Genomic DNA, 17965 nt, shown 5'->3' on the forward strand with positions numbered 1-17965 from the left:
AAAGACAGATACAGTTCAAAACGCAGAGGTAAAAATAATACAAAACAAAGACAGCTTTATGATCTTTAAAATTATTTTTGGGAATATAACTGACATTTCCTGTGTCAGTTTACCATATAGATGTGTTAACTGAGATGTTTATTCTAAAGAGTGAACAGTCAAAGTTTTTATTTTCTCTGTTGAAAGGGACTATTTATCAAGGAGAAAACTGAACATCACCTTAAGTTGGAACTGAATATGTAACATTAAAACCGTACAAACTCATAGTAGCCACTAAGATAGCAGAAATGCAAAAAAGTAATACTGCACTGGGCTATAAGTGTACTTATCTCTGTGTGGATTAGGAGTGTACGTGTAATTAAGGAAACATTATAGCCAGATCTGAATAATTTATTTTAATCAGTCACTCAGGCCCTGTGCCAGCAGTCATCAGATAGTTGTATATGCATTACCTCTGTAGTTATTATATTGGTTGCTAGGTTAAGGGTGCTTTTTAATTGGAGTTGTGTGTATGAATTTTGAATGCAAGCGCAAGAAGTGGCTACAGCACAGGGGTTGACACCTGCTGAGATATTTGATTTGTTGACTAGGAGCTGAAAACTGAAGTATGTTGGTGCTGTCAAACTGTGATGGAGCTAATCCCTCCTCCATAGGACAGGCTCTCAGCGATGTTCTCTGGGAAACACAACCTGGGTTTGGGAGCTTACACCATGCAAAAGAAATTTTTAACTAACATCTCCTAGAGGATGGTTACTTACTACAGAAATCCTTTCTCCATCCTGTTCTTAATGGTGGATTATGGCAACGTGCCTTCCCACTCATTCCTGAATAGGAACTGCGATGTGCCTTGTCGTAAGAAATATCGGTACCTTGCTCTTTGTGGTGCTTCTTGGTGAAGACATAGCCCTAATAAAACACCTAGTTCATTGTTAAGACTTTAGGTAAATCTGCGTAGCCCCTGAGAGTAGGAGGCAGAGGTATTGATTTGGTGCTGCTAAGAAAAAGAAGGGGGTTGTTTATTCAGTTGTAAAAAATGCTTTCTGCATTATGTTCTGTATTTTGCAGGCAATTTCCTATCCAAACAATGGCCTATGCAGATTTCCTTAACTTTTGATTATCTGACCGTTGACTGACTATTTTTTGTGGCAGACCAAACTCCAAAGACAGAAAGCTGTGAATCCCCTGTGTGTTTGTTTTTCTCTCTCCAAAAAGAACATTTCAGAGAACATATAGCATCTGCAGACCAGATTCACACTTCTCCTCTGATCTCCAGTCACTTTTCCTCATGAATAAAATGTACTGGCACATCAACAAAACCATCAAAAGAAGAGGTAACATTGTGCTTTAAAGTGCCAGTTCTGTGATGTGTCACTGATACCAAGTGACAATTAAAAAGGAGAAGAAAATGAGTGGGGATATGTCATGCTTAGACTTGGTCTTACCTGGTTACATAACTTTAATGAATTTCACCTTGATTTACCTCCGGGTGCACAAGAAGTAAAGCAGGCCTAGTCCCTGGCAGCAAAGAAGGAGGTTTGTGAGCAAAGCCAGCTCAAAGCTTCCCAGCAGGTTAATGAAAGTTGAATCCAGTCACCCCAGCAATGAGAAGCAGATAAGATCTCTTCACCATACAGACCTCCTCCTTCCTGGCTGAAGGCTGGAGCTCCCTATACCTCCTGCAGGGCTGCCAGGCTGCCGTATAGCGCACCCGGGGCGGAGGTGGTGCAGTTGGGTTGCCCACATCCTCCACCCCGTATCCTGCTACCGAGTCTTGTCAGCAGCTGTGCTGTGTGAGCGGGGTACGGTGTATGCAGGTATGGAAGGTCAGTGCCTCTGTGAGCCCTGATCCTCCTTCCCCCTTGGAAAATCCACCATCACATTCGTTCTGTGCAATTTAGAACACCGTTAAATAAAGCTGATCTTTTCATACTATAAAATATTAAGAACAACCTTACACATCCTGATAATGAATCAATTCTTTTTACTTTAATTTAGTATTTCCTGACTGAAAAAAAAAAAATGCCTCTGTCTATATTCGTTTACTTGAGGTAAGCCTTAGAAGTTATATAAAGCACAGCTACTGAAGACCTTTGTGATTAACTGTGGGATAGCTATATATTAGTTTCCCAACATTGTTCCCTTGCTGAGCAATAACTTACAAATTCAGGCTTAATAATACGGTCTCCAAAATAAGCTCTTGCGTGTGTCAGGAATGCCTTAGCAATAACCATAGTGCTCTTGGTGCGCTGCAGAGTTATAACGACAGCCAATTTTCAGACATTCCTCAAAGTTAAAATGACTCTAATCTCTACAGTCTGTCTGCTAGACAGTTGCTAGTTCCTGGAAAGACAAAATGATGCCACTACACCATCTCTCTTCTGTGCTGGCCTTTGTGGCTGGACTGGAGATGCAAACTGGGCAAAAAGCTGATATCCCCATCCAGATATTTCCTTGATGTGACAGTGTTTTCCAGTTGGGCTTGAACTGCTTTCAAGCATCCTAAATCATCCCCAGGCCAGATAAAAGCCTTAAAGAGCAGTAGTGGAAGTGTTACTGTCATGTAGAAATCAGTAGCAGACGGGTTTCCTCAGGTGCTGTCTCCAGCCTCTATGTTCTACTGAAGCTCACAAGCTACCTCCATCCATAGCACAAAATCATCAGTACCTAATAGACTTCCTTAACTTTAAAGCACACAGGGTGGAATTATCTGCCAGAATAATTTCTGTGCAAACATTAAACAGTGTCAAGCGTTGGTAAAAGAGCCGTAAAATCCTGTGTATACTGAGACTGAATGTCCTTGTTACTGACCCTGTGCCATGTGGTGGATCCAGGCAGTTATGGAGTAGGTGGTACTGCAACGAGCTGAGATGACACGTAGAGAGAGCATCATGGGCTTATTGTCTGCAAGGCAGTGGACTGAAAAGGAAGGCTCCATATAAGTGACTAGCTGAGGGATAGGTCCTTGGCTAGTGTAAGCTTGCACTGCTCCAGTTACACCAGTGGACCTCTTCTCAGTTTCTAAATTTGCTAATCAGCTGAAGATTTCAATATTTATTTGGAATAAAAAGATATCGTAGGAATTGTACGAAGCTGTGGTAGACTGGACTATTCAAAAAGGCAGCCTGGGAGCTGAATTGTGACAATAAAAAACACCTGGTACAGCATTCATAAAAGGAATTCCCAGAATGCTTAAGGGTAGAATTTGTATGAAAAAGCTGTCTGGTGACATCAGGGAAATATTTGCAGTATAACAAAAAATGTTTCAAGACTCGCAGTAATGGCACAAAGACTTAATTGTTTTTCAACCTTTACGTGCGCTACTTAGCTTTATTGGTGCTAACAGACCTAAAGAACTGTTTCAGAAGCCTGAGAAATAAGGTCCCTTCCACAAATGACCTACAAATAAGTGAAAAGCTTCGTTAACAGTCCTGGATGTGGCTTCTCTTTTCTTTTAAAACCTAAAATGATTTGTACCGAAGTTTCCCTTTTGATTTCCCCCCTGAAACATTAGGAGGAACACTGGTACCCAGGGGGCAACATAAAGACAGCTGTGCTGACATTTAAGCTGGCAAAACACTGCGGTGGGAATGCACTACCCTGGAGAAATTTATGAAATACGCATATCCAGATTAAGTATATCCTTTTTATTGTTATGGACTGTCTCTGAAGATGTTTGAAATGTTTAACTGCTTACTATTAAATGAATGTGCTTGCCTTTGGGGAAGGCTTCGCATGAAACCAAAGCGCCAGCAAATAAGGAATTCAAAATAAAACTCAAGAAAACTATTAGCATTTAGTCAATATGTATATTAATTTATTTCAGTTTTCCTAATCAATCACAGTAATAGCAGATGCATGTACTAATATCTTACATCCCTAGTGCTATTTGTACTCACCAGAAACATTTTATGGATATTGTCTATTCTTTTACTAGTTATTATGTACATATGAAATTGAAATGTGCTTTGCAGGGACTGTCCATCCATTCTAAGCACAGACATTCAAGTAAATGTGCTAATAGTTGCTTTAGAAATGCCAGTGATGTGACACGTATGAGGTGACAAAAGCCCAACCCGATCTTATTGCATGAAAACATTGATAAATGACAACTGCTAGGCTGGCCTTCACTGGACAGTGAAAATTAAAGGAGGTGATGAAGAACTGTTGTGGTGCTACTGAGTTGCAGGCTGGCAGGACAAGCTGGAAGAAATCAGAAATGTGGGAAAATATATTTAATTGGTTGAATTTTGATTAACTGATAGTTAGAGAAGGATGCTGTAACATTTCCTAGGCAGTGTTCACCCTTGGGTCACAAAATGGGAGTGTGTGGGATGATTGTGCTGGAAGGAATCAAATTTACTGTGCTTGCAATTACTTCAGAAACTAACACACTCCTGTAAATAAATACTGTGACATCAATGGGCATTCATTAGCGTCATTATGGAAGGCACTCGAAGTTGATCAAATCAATCAGAAGAGACCGGTTATTCCAGCTTCTCCACAAGGTTTGGGTGGATCCTGATCAGCTTCAACTGCTACTGTTTCCTTTTTCCTCCAGTTGTGATTCTTTTTTTTTTTCTCTTTGTTTTTGTCTTTCTCCTCATCTTGCATCTCCGAGGCATCTGATTTAACTGCTCTCCACCCAACCACCCAGCAGAACTTTATCAATTTATCCCTGTAAGTAGAGGCAATTAAAATAGATATTTTCCACTGGGAGAGTACCTGCTTATTTAGCCCCACCACTTGATCCCTGTGCCTCCAGGAGGAAGAATACACAAGAGAATGAGCAGTAGAGAGAGAAAGAGGCTTTATCCAGCTTTCTTTTTTTTTTTTTTTTCTTTTTCTTTGTGACCACTGAGCTTGTGCTGTCTTCTGAGAAGCAGGAGGGCACTCCAGTAACAGGAGTGAGAGCTCCAGATCGGATATTTTCAACCTGTGCACTGCGGGATGCTGGGGATTTATGGAGTACTTTCAAGAGGTCTGGAAAAGTGCCTTAAATGACATTATCATCTCCAAACATCAATTTCACTGTCAGTGCCTCCATACCTCCTCTGGAAAACTCTGAGTAGGCACTGCTAGTGTAAAAACGTTGCACACAGTAGGGCTTCAGTCCTTGACTCCATCTTGTACCACTGAAGGGTGAGATAAGCTCTTACATTAAGATTTTACCATTTAACCTTTAAAGGTGCAGTGGCAAGTGTAGCTTATCTTCTTTCTGAGCAGATTCTTCAAAACTGAATGCCTGAATGCACGTTATTTTGGGGGCTCACCTTGCCATACACGTGGAAGTTGGCATTGCCCCAGGGTGACTATAGCATAGACAAGACCCTACAATGCTTGGGGAAAAAAGTGCGTTATTTGCAAAGAAGTTAGTGGAATCACTTTTAAGCATCTCTGCATGTGTTGTAAGTGGGATTGTGTTTCTGTAGGTCAATCTGCTTTGCATGTTTCAAAACACATTTTTTTCTTCTGAATATGAAAAATATTCCCATCATAAAGAAGCTGGGGAAAGGGAACTGTACCTTCATTGTGCTTTTTCTCCCTCTCTCAAGTACTTCAAATGCTCCTACATCCAGGTGAGATGCCTTTGTCTCTTCCTGATCGAGTACCCAGAAGGGCTAAGTTCTGGTCTTGCTGAGGCTCAGCAGTGAATCCATCTATCTGAGAAGAAATCTCCTTAGTTTACAGCAAAATACTGCTATCTACAGTAGCAGTGGGGAACAAATAAGTCAAGCACTGCCTGCCACTCAATCTCAATTTTCTGAATGGACGTTATGGTGTGTTATTTCATCTGATTTTTCTGTATGTATTCACCTGTTCAGAAAAAGGTGTTCATTGACAAAGGCACTTACATACATTTATTTAAGACAAAGGTCTTTGCCTTTTTTTTCAGTTGCATCAAGTGAAGAGATGTATGCAATCCAGGTGCACTGTTTTAATTTCTGTGATGATATTGTTTGCTTGGTTTTTTTTAAGAATACGCAGAAATAAACAGAATGATCATTTCAATTACATGCAATTTCACATGAGCATTTTTCTAAAACACATTAAAAGTAAATGTTATTGTCCAATCTTCTTTTAGATGGCTAATTCTTTAGATCTTGTGCAATAGTATCAATAATGTATTTAGCTTTTTGGATAAGATAATATTCTGTAAAATTAAAAATTCAGAATTATATATTTGAGAATTGAGATTTTACAGCTGGCTTTTTGGCAGAAAGGGACTAGAATTTTTTCGCAAGTAACAGCTCAAATATAATCTTAATAAAATTAAGGGATTTCACAACTGTTTATTTGCTTGAGCTATTTCTGATACACAAGAACTTTATCTACATGGCCAAAACAGATGTGATAATGAATAGATTGCAGTATACCCCAAACCGGCATACCCTATTCGGTCTCCAAAAGTTGTTGAATACATAGATACCATAAGAAATACAAAGCAATGAAGCATTTCCTTAGGAAATTATGATGGTTCAAACTGCCTTTTTTTCACCTGCCTGAGGGAGAGCTAGAAGTCACCCAGTGGTGAGATGGTCGAATGCCTTTGGCATGAGGACAGGTTAAGCAAGCTCATCTCAAGAGCCTGGGTGGTGGCAGGAGAGAGGGAAAGGGAGACGAGAGGTGTCCTAACCTAGTGCAACAACTTCAAGGCTTATGTTTCTGTGATACAGGCATTGATCTGTGAAATAGCTGAGAAAGTGTAATTGAAAACCAAGGAGCAATTGCTACCTAGCTTACCCACCACATCGTCTGGCAGATGTGAGGTGAAGAGAACGCTTAACTGGGAAAGGGTGATTTTAAAATCATTCCCCAACTCTCGCCTTCCTCCCTTTAGGAACTCTCCACTTTGAAATCTTGTTCAATGCACAGATCTGGTGTTGAACTGGTGTTGATGTGGTTATCAAGGCAAACGTGGGTCCATAACAGAGGAGGTTCTCCCAGTTTTATGCTTGTACAAAGTCCAAAGGGACTCACAGCAAAGTTCAAGAGCAGCTGGATCTGTTTCCATGGTCTTTTTGTTTATCTGTTTATTGAACTTAAGACCTATCTATCTTCTTCATTCCTTTTTTGTCCTACCACTCAGGCTCACTTGCTGAGTCTTACCTCATTTTACTTCCAGCCCTGTGATTTAATCAGCGTGAAGTGACCACTGGCTTCATGCAGAGCTGGGCTGGCCTTAGTGGCACTTGACTGGGCCTGATCATTTGTGCCCAGCAGATGATCAGTGTCTTTGATCAGATGCTGTTTGGGACAGGAATGGTCACCTTGGGTACTTCTGTGCTCTCTCATGTGACAGGAATTCCCTCTGAACCAAGCTCACGTGCTGTGCACACCACTGGAGCCCACCTCCCTGGGCACCCAGCACATGACAGAAGGAAACACGCTGGGTGCATACCTCACAGCTGGCCATACCCCACCAGCAAACCAGCCCAGGAGTAGACTCTTGGGCAGATGATGGGACTCAAGCCCAGAGCACCTCCTTGACAGGCTTCATTTGCAGGCACAGATGCCTCTGAGGTTCTACAGAGCCTCATAACGTGGCTGCTGGCTGTAGGCTAGATGTGGCAGCCACCAAAGGTTTGATGGATTTTGGCTGCTCCTAAACCCATGGGTCAGCTGAAGTGATCACAAAATGTTTGGGTGACTATGGAGTCTTCTATGAATATGTGTGTACTTAGGAAAGAACGTTTAAGTTTTCGGCTATGCGTGTTATCTAGCTCTACTAAAACATCAGGTTGGGAATACTCTTTTGCTTTCTTTTTTTGCTTCAGTTCTTATTCCCAAATACTAACAGAGGCAATTAAATCAGGAATTATTTTCAACTATGAATCACTACTCAGCACATGGCTTACAGTTAGAAATAAGCTTTTAATTGTGCTCCCATGCAAAAACACTATTCAGAAAATTCAAATATTTTTTTTCTTGTATAAAATTTAACCCTCTTTAACTAGAGACTATGGAACAATGCACACACACACACACGCAAATCACTGACATTTTCCTCTCCCAGATTTAGTCTCCTATTCCCCCAAAATTGACTTTTTGGGAAATAGTCTTCAAGAACATTCATATACGCTATTCAGTCATACATTTCATTCAGTCAAAATGCAGGGGTTTTTGCTAATTAGTCTTGCAGAATGTCTTAATTTAAGTCTTAAGAAATTTATGGTCTTGCAAAGGAGGAAAAATACTTCCACATTTCATTTCCCACATTAGTCAAACATATAGAATATATATTTAAACATATAGAATATATATTTGGAAAGCATTCTCTATTTTATCAGTTTTTTACCATCAGGACACTTTAGACATGGACGAGATTAATATGGACCAGGTGGTAAGCGTAGGCTTGTTGGGCTACCTGTATTACCTATGATCTCTACTCCCTGTGGACACTGCTGTGCAGGGCATGTTGTAGCTCAAGCTGCCTACAGATCCTATACAGCCTTCCCATGCCCTGCTAGCAAGGAATGGGCTCAATGTTTGTCAGTAAACTGTCAGCAGACATCATGTAAAACATCATGGGATATGTAGCAGAAAACTTTATGCAGCCCATCCAGAGAAAGGCTAACAGGAGTTCAGGTGTGGCCATGTCCCATGTCCTATGGGGCTTGCCTGGCCTGTGGCATGAGGACCTCAAGGAGGAAATGATGGAGTAAGTGACCAAACTTTTGTGACTGAATGTACATTATCTCGGTGAACCAGTAATGCTATCTAGTACTAACAAAAGATAATATCAATAAAGATTAAAATGATTTTGTTAAAAGGAAATGTTAAGAGATTGAAAAGATGCTCAAGCAAACTTGCTTAAAAATATCAACAAATATTTGAGAAAATTCAATGCAATTTTAATTTCTTTTTAGTTCCCAGAATGAGAGGCAAATCCACTTGCAGGTCTGTTGAGTTTATAATAATAAAATAAACTAGTTTTAGCCTATTTGGAAAGACAGATGGTTTTAAAAAAGTGATATATACGAGATATTCTAATGATGCAATGTATACTGTTATAAGTCTCTGAATCTCTTTTAAAACTTTTTTTTCTGCTAGAGCATACTTTAGTCCTTAGACTAAATAACCAGGATAAATTGATAACACATCAGAATTCGAGTGCTCCAGAGCAAAATCCGTGTGGAGTTTTCTATTAAAAGGAAAACAAATTCTCAACAATTTCAGTCTGAAATATCCCAGCCTTAGAAGTGTTAAACTAATGATATTAGAAAGTGCATTAATAGAAAAAGGATACACCACTATTGCGTGGAAGGCTGTGTTCTGGTTACTCACATGCTTTTCCTGAACCTCCTTTTACGTCAGCACCGGTTTTACACTTTGTCAGTTGGCTCCTTTCACGTTTCATGTTAGCCTCTATTCATGATGCAAGCTGATGTTAACTAGTAGCTCATGGCTCAGTGATTATTTATGCTTTGGTGTACCCATGTGACCATTCAAAAAAAAAAAACCAAAAAAAACAGTGTGAACTGGAAAAGCTTAATAACCTTTTATACAAAATTCTCATGTTGAAACAGTCATGCCGGAGAGAAGGAAAGAAATGGAAAGAAACAGAAGAAATGCACATCTGAAAGTTGAAGTTTTGACTGGTGTGTTGATGCTGCTTGCTTATCCTCTGCAACACTAAGATATTGAGCTGTGCTAGTCTTCATGTACGGTTTTAGTCTAAAGACATATTTATTCTTCTGTTTAAAACCTAGAGGACTTAAAGGGTATTTTTCATGATGAAGGAGCATATGAGGCAATAAGTGGCTCATGCAGGTAAATGCATGCTTCTTCATGTGAGGCTCACTGAAATATGCATTCAAAGTACCAGATGTCTGACAATTAGGAAGAGAAGATGCAGCACAAAGTTATTTTTTTCCCTTTGGTATAGAAATGCTGAACTTACTTTTTTTGCGTTTGATACATTCCTACAGCTTTACAGAGTTATGCCTTTCACTTATAGGAAATCATGCCTGGAGATGGCAGAGTCCACCACAACTATCCTAACGCTGGAGTCCATAATACAGTTACGAGGTAAAGATGACTTGACTTAAAGTATCCATCTGGACTTGCATGTATTCTAAGGTTCACCTGATTTTTTAATTTCTCCCACCTGGCAGTTGCCTATGTCCTTTTTCTAAGGAGAAAAAATTATGTGGTTAGGGCTCTTTGTTCATCCAGAAGGAAATGGACAAAATGCATTTCCCAGCCATGTGCAAGAACTTTTACAGCGTGTAACTGCAGTAATAACCACAAGGCTCCTGTTGTCTGTCAGATCTGTTTGGCACGTGGAGACAGAGAATGGCAAAGAAAGCTTGCTATAACTTTTGACAAAAGCAGAAGCCTTTGTAATCTGTGTTTTCCGACAACAGAGACCCCTGCGAGGATGGAGGGAAAACACTGAAGTGATGTGCTGAAAAGCTCTCTATTGGTAAAACTACCTGTTGGTAGAGTTTTCACTATCACTGGGCATCTACGCGTTCTTATTTTCAGAAGTTTTATGATGTTGCCTTTCATGTATGAGAATTTTTTCAGATATGAAATGGGGCTAAAAATTTTTCAATGGCTTCAACAACGTCATCTAATTTATTCTCCATCTGCAGACCTGAATTTCCTAAATTTCTTCTCAGGATGGCCAAAAGTCTCACTACTGAGTTTTCCTAGGATTAATCTGGAAATCCCGTACACAGTAATGATGATTACCAGAGCAGCACATGCCTAATAATTCATCAGTAATGAGATTGCTCCTTCAAAAGACTACGAAGAGAAGTTGCACTCAACTTGTGTTGCAATCTTTTCTCTGGCTTGGTATCAATACAGGACCTTTAAAGTCAGACTGCAAATCTCCAAAACTGACTAAGTGGCCTGAGTTAGACAATGGTTTTCTTCCGAAAACTCTAGTAACGTTGTCTTTCTATACTTTCCTACCTTTCTTCAAATGCTAAAAAAAATTCATTCTAGGTTCAAGTACAATCCAGTCACAGTTTGAGCTGTATGTCAACAAGCTTCAGTACTAAAATGTCTCTCAGTAAGAAAGTCCAAGGAGGAAAGTCTTCACTGACTTCTTTGATCATTCTTTTCCATTGCATTCAGGATGAATTAATCTTTTTCTGAAAATTACCTGCCTGCTACAGCTTCTATTAGAGTCAGAACTACCAACTTTGGCAAACCTGGTAGAGGAAGACCTGGCATGTTCCCAAAGTCAGATTGCACGTGGTCTCCATGAGCTGTTTGTTGGGTGTATTCAAGATGCGTTGGCATCCACTGTGCAACTGTGGTTGTTGTTCGCTTGTGCTCTGGCTGTTTGTCCAGGACTTGGGCATTCTGATAGCTGGGACTAGCAGGTACCCAGAAAACAGAGGACCATTTAATGAAGTTTTAGGGAGGTAAATTGCTTGTACAGGAGAGAGGCTATTGCTGAACGTGTCTGTACTTTAGAGTTTCAAATTATTTTTTTTAAACTTTTCTTCTGGAAGAAGTAAACTTTGATTTTAAAAAGTTTATGCAGTAATATTAAACACTACCCATCTATTTGTTTGGTTTTCACCACAGTGCTATCTCCTATTGTAATATTCATATCTCATCATGGCATCCAACTTTCTCTTCCTCCCATATAATTACATCACCTTTCTCAATAGTACCGGAAAATTTTCATAAACCCTGAAGGCAGTGTTAGAAACAGTCTAAACTTGACTAGGGTGAGATAGAAATGCTAGGCAATATTTTACTCTGTCAGGAAAGAAGCCCTAGAGAGAAAAATAGAGAGCTGAGATACAAATGTGACCTATAGGTAGAGGCTTTTACGACTATGTGGGGGAAGTATCAGAAAGAAAAAAAAAAAAAAACCCTCCCTAAAAATCTTTAATACCTCTTGAGCATTACTGTACTCAGACGTTTAACACTTCCAGAATGCCACAAAGCTTTTTATAAGGCAGATAAATCTAACTTTGTTAACCTTCTGCTGATTTCCCTGTTCAGCACATATGAACAGATGTCAAGCTAATCTCATGCGGCTTTGCCTCGCGTTGCATTTCATTAAAGAGAACGACCTCACCGTGGAGAGCCCCCGTGGACCAAGAGACCAGTGCTGGAGTAGAATTTCAGCAATGCAGAGACCGTATTCTCTCTCTGCACCTGAAAGGGCTAAAACACCCACAAAAAAGTGCTCAGGGTGGGAGAGTTTTAGACGAAGTCATGCTGTTTGGTGTTTCTCTACCTGGCATGAGAGTAGCACGAATGTTACGATGCCCTCTTAGACAAGAAGTGCTTTTTCTTTTTAAGTGAACTTATGTATTAGCTGGTCCTTTTAAGGAAAGGATCCTTAGCCGTACTTGAATTCTAGGTAGCTGTTTAACACAAACAACTTGTCTGGCTCGAGATCTGGATTACTTGATTATGTTTGCACCGTACTTCCTTGCAGCCTTTGAAAGGAGAATTTGTGAACTGCAGTAGTAGCGAATGCTGTAAGAAAGGCTTAAAGGGAATTATCTGCTCTCAGGCCCAGGATGAAGGGCTGAAAAAACAGGCAGTGTTCGAAAAAAAGAGCAGATGGTCAAAAATCAGCTTTTACAGAGCTCTTCTTACCGCTGGCCACGTGTAAAAAGAATGAAAAGCTGAATTAAAATGCGCCATGAGAAATTGTCTCAGTTGTTCTAAGCAGCACTTTCTACTCTCTGGGCATTTGAAAGCAAATTATATTTTAAGTCCTTTTTATGCAGGTAAATGCCTTTATGCTATTAGTGCCAGTTGAATTAGCCTTAGTGAAAATTCAGATCTTTCTCCTTTTCCCAAGTGGCATGCTTTGGGAGGAGGAGGAAGAAGAAGGGGGATAAACATACTTATAAAAGAGAAAAAAGCCATGCAAAAGCCTGGTCTGCTCCTTCAGACTTGCTTGTCATATTATAGTGTGTCCCAAAGGTTAGATTAAACAATCTCTTTCACCTAACAGGAAAATTGTCATAATCCAGAAAAAGCAAAGATTAGAGAGCTGCAGCAGTTCTACATTTTTGCCGTACCTAGAAAAATAAAAGCATCCATTTCTGTGGCAATGTGCTGCTGGAATCAAGTTCATGTCTGTGAAGTCAAAGAGATCACAGAACAATGCATTTATTATTAGAACAGTTTGGTAAACGGCATTTCTCAAGCTTTGAAATGCTTGAAATATCTTACCATGTGGCATCACTTTCTCAGAATTCAGGATTCAAAATTAGAGATAGTTAGTATGTAATGCATCATTTAAAACCAGCCTTCTACCCAGGTTCCTGTTTGCATTGCTATCTTATAAATTCAAACCAATGTCTACAACTGTGATGGCTATGACACTTTAAAATATTTATACACAAACCCTTACTTGTCCAATACTCTCTGATGACTCAGTGTAAACTTGTGTACACACACAAAAAAAACCCCAAACCAAACCAAACCAAACAAGTTTGACCCATCACTATGTATGTGAGCACATGCCTTTCTCAGCCCACTGTTTGCTTGAGTCATTCTTGCCTGTATGAACTCTCAAGCTGTTAAGTTCTCAAGAATAAATCCTGGTAACACAGGGAACAAACTTTGTCTAGGAAAAGGCTAGAATACTGTGCTCCAAAATCATATTTATTTGTACCCTTAATTGGAGAGAACACTTGGCTATTATGAATCATTACAGTAGCTTGAATGATGAGTCATCAGAACATGATGACAGAAGAGTTATGTTTCAAGAAAGGCACGAACGTTAAGCTCTGACAAATTTTAAAGAAATAATAGTATGGTCAGAATGATACGTGTTATACTGCAGGCAGTTACATTCCTGGGGTCTCATTTAGGATCAGACTCTGCTGTTATTTGCATCGAATAGTGACACAGTTAATGAGACTACTTGCAGAGTTGCTCTCTATTAGAATCTCCAAATCACTTTTGTTTTTAATATATTGCCCTGTAGGCCGCAATCAGTGTTATCTGTAATTATTGTATGGAGTTTGGAGATACCATTGTGCTAAAATCCTAAGTATTGCATTAGATAATACTAATTGAAGTGGCAGTTCGCTGCTTCCTGTTGCCTTAATTTCTTCTCTGATTTTCTCAAGCGGAGAGCAGGTGGCAGTATAGAGGTAGTAATTTCCTAAGCACGAAAGCTGGAGAGATGAACCAAGAGAAAGGGAAGAAAACATTCTCATGGATTGAATGAGGGGTTTGCACTCAGTGTTCATTGCGAACCCTTGAATTTTATGAAAGTGGAAGACCAAATTCTCCATTTTGCAGGACGGAGTCTCTACCCCGGCTTTTAAATGCAGACCCATCCCCAGTATGATCAGAGGTACAGACTTCTCCTACCCATTTAGGTTCTGGCCAGAAGCTTCATCAGATCTTCATAAGACCCACAGCTGCATCTTCAGATAAAAGAAAATATGAAATAAAAAAATACAGTTTTCCCAGATACATTGGTGATTTGCAGTAGCATGGGAGTCTCTGGTGACTGGAGTTTTGGTAGAAGAGAAATGGTGTACCAAACCAAAAGGAGGTCCAATACTTCTGCTGCTTCTGCTGATCTGCTTCTTAACGGACAAGGAGAAATTGCAGAGCATGGATTGGAGACTGAGGTTGCTAGGGTTAGGACTGAAAGACTGTTTAAGGTGAAGCCTGAATTACACGCACTGTTTTTTGCTGAAGCAGCACACTCACCACTAAGGGATGCACTAAGACCCAAGACACGGCAAAGCCCAGCCTAGTTCAGGAGATGTTGCAGTGGCTTCAACGTGCACAGCAGTAGCCCAGTGTCCTGTCCTCAGCAGATGACAGCAGCAGATGGCTGCAGAGGCCCCTGCAGAAAGTGGGCTGTGAGAAAAACTGCTAAGAAAGAGCAAGAGATGGGCCTGGTTCTTGACCGTGTTTTCACCATCACCATGGTTGCCACTGATACATTAGTACAGCAGGCTGTACAGTACAGAGGGTCTCTGGCCTCTAAGTCACAGAACATGAAGTGCCTTGCTGTAGCTTGTAAAAATCTTAAGAACTTCAGGGCAAAAAACCAGAACCAACAAATCTTCAGTGTGTAAAAGGAGGACAGGAGAAGATGGAAGAAATCAGTCCCACCTGGATGTCCCAGGAACTTGTCAGATAAAATGCTCAACTGGCCATAAGAAGCAGCATATGATTTGTTCTACAAAGAAGTGTGAAATCCTGGAGACTTTCCTCAGGCAATCCTGAGGGAAAACCCCTTCCAGTCCCCTATTTGGTCAGTGTTTTAATCACAAACAAAAGTCCTGCTTTCCCAATGCCGCTGACTAGCCCATGCTGTGGTCTTTCCCTGCTGCTTCAGAGGAGATCCAAGTGAACAAATCAACAGCTTTGTTATTCCTTAAAGGCGGAAAAATTCTTTCTAAGCCTTGCAGATGAGCAGCGAAGCACTGAAGCATGGAATTAATTATATACAGTAATTATTTGTTTTGGCAGTACAACAAAGACCTGATAGCAAAGACTTTATTCAGTCAGTTGAACTATTCAAAAGGTGCTATTACATTCACTGAGCTCTATGTTGCAACAAAAAAGGTTTCTTGCCACTACTCCAATTAAAAAGCTGCTCCGGAGCCTTCACTACTGTGACGATTTGAGCCTCCTGATACCAGTCTAAATTCACCCATGCTTGGCATATACTCACACGATGCTGCAGAAAAACTGGCCTTTAATGGAAATAATTATTTTCTTTCCGTGATACTTGTTTTCCTGGAATGTGTTCAGAGAACTGTCTCTTCACTTCATATCGCTGTTAGCCTGATGTTTTTCAAATGGCAGACTCTCTGCACAGCCTATCATCTTATCAACCGCTTCGTGTTTGCTTGAATTGACGTTTTCTGAGCATAAGTGTCCCTCACAACCTTCTTCCATGGGGGGGCAGGGTGGGCCTGCCCCAAAAAAATGTAAAGCCAGGCAGTTTCTTTGATTCTGTTTCTTTTCAGTCCTGCTTTCATCTGCGCAGAGCACTACTACAGCAGAACAGGAGTGGCTGATGCCCTTTCTATACAAGTCAATGCCTACAGAAGCTGCAAAGCAAGGGAAAAATGCCCTGCACGTTCAATACAGATTAACCTGCTGTGGTTTCAAGACTTATACTGAGCATAGAAACAGTTGGCTTTTTCTGCTGGCCTTTTCCATGAGCATCCAATCATTCCCTTTTTTTTTTTTTTTTTTTTCAGAAAACCAACACTTACAGGAGGCAAATAACCACAATTAATTATGTTGTTATTGTTCATATTTCATAAAAAAATATCAATTTTTAAAAAGTTTGAATTGAAAGAAAAAGATGGAAAAGGCCTGGTCTTGGTTACATCAATATAAGTCTTTTCCAGCTATACCAGTGTCTGCGCAGTTTATGAAAGACTTATGTTCTGCTGACCCTACATGTCAGTGTGCATCCTTCTGTTCTGGCCTCTCTCTCTCTCCTGGCACGTTCTGCCTTTCCGTCTTTCACCTTCTGCTCTCTTCCTTCTCCCTCTGTGTCTTTCCTTATGTTTTCCTGACCGCAACTTCTACAAAAGTTAACACATTTTACCTGAAAGCATGTTGCATAGTTTCCCTAATAACCGTTACCCTTAAATATGTCCAAGGAAGAAGAGGCTATAATATCCTAAGGTAGTTCATCCCAGGATTTTACCACCATAGCTCCAAAAGTTTTTCTTTATTTGGTGTCACACTCGGTCTTCTTTTTTTTTCTGAGATTCAGGCAATTCCTTTCTTTAGGTTGTCAAGGATTTGGGGGGCCAGTACTGTTACACAGTCACAGACAACAGAGTGTGTACAACTTTACACAGTTTATGCAATGAGGGTGGATCAGGAAAGCGTTTTACAGCATGTGTTCACTAGGTCCAGTGAACTCCTCCATTGTATGAGCACTTTTACACAAGCATTTTCTGTCAAGCAAATCACCCTTTATTCATCTCCTAGTTGGAACGAAAGTAAATTGGCCACTGTCTTCAGAAAAAAAAAAAAAAGCTCCACTAGATTTCACAGACCTGTGTGTTTGCTTATAATCCACTGCGTTGATTCCCTGTTGATGTCAAAATGCTTAAAATCCATTATTACCATCAGATCCTATCCTTTGGGAGTCCATTGGTGTTCATGAAGACATCCTCAAAGACAGAACTGGGTTTTTTTTCAGTTTTTTTTTCACCTCTTTGTTGTCTAAGAGCCACATAAGTCATATGCTCAGCTGCATGCTGTGGCAGGAAATTTTCACAGAAGTTTTCGAAAGGATAAAGAAAGATCCACTTATAAATCCATTGGCACAACATAGCCTGTGGCTAATTTTATGTTTTGTGCAATGATAAAGAAAGAATTGTTGGTTTCATTTAGCCACGGTGATTAGTCAGCAAGTATCTGTAATGTGACATGGAAATATCAAAGTGGAAAGGAAATGTTTATTCTGACTGAAGCATGAGTACTCTGATGGAGTAAATTCTCCATTAAATGCAACAGGTGTTTAACAACTTCACAGCAAAGCAAACCCAATGGAGTAAAGGATTTATGTGCTGGGAAATGTTTTTTCTGGAGCTTGATAGACAGTATTGTAGTGAAAGTCCACCTTAGCACAGACTCATGGGCAATGTCCACCCCCCTGCAATGAGAAAGTAAAGTAAACCAAAACCAGGCCTGCAGGATGAATTGTTTTCTTATAAGAGTATTAATTTTAAAAGGTCTTTCATGATACGTGTATTAACATGCAAGCAAGGGAACCTTACTGATTCATAATAAGGAAGGAGTTTATACAACATAGAGTTTAGACAACACATGTTGTCTATTTACCAGGGAAGAAACTTATCTAACCACATTGGATAAAGAGCAAAGTGGCAAACATCATAACTGGATGGTTTTGCCTCGCATCCTCTTCTTAATGTATGATTTCTGAGAACGCAACCAGATATGTTATAAAACACACTCAAGGACATGGGAATGGTTTGAGAGTCAAAAGCTCTACTGAGGCAGTCTC

The sequence above is a fragment of the Vanellus vanellus genome (assembly GCF_965231255.1).
Source record: "Vanellus vanellus genome assembly, chromosome: 2".
Taxonomy (NCBI): Eukaryota; Metazoa; Chordata; class Aves; order Charadriiformes; family Charadriidae; genus Vanellus; species Vanellus vanellus.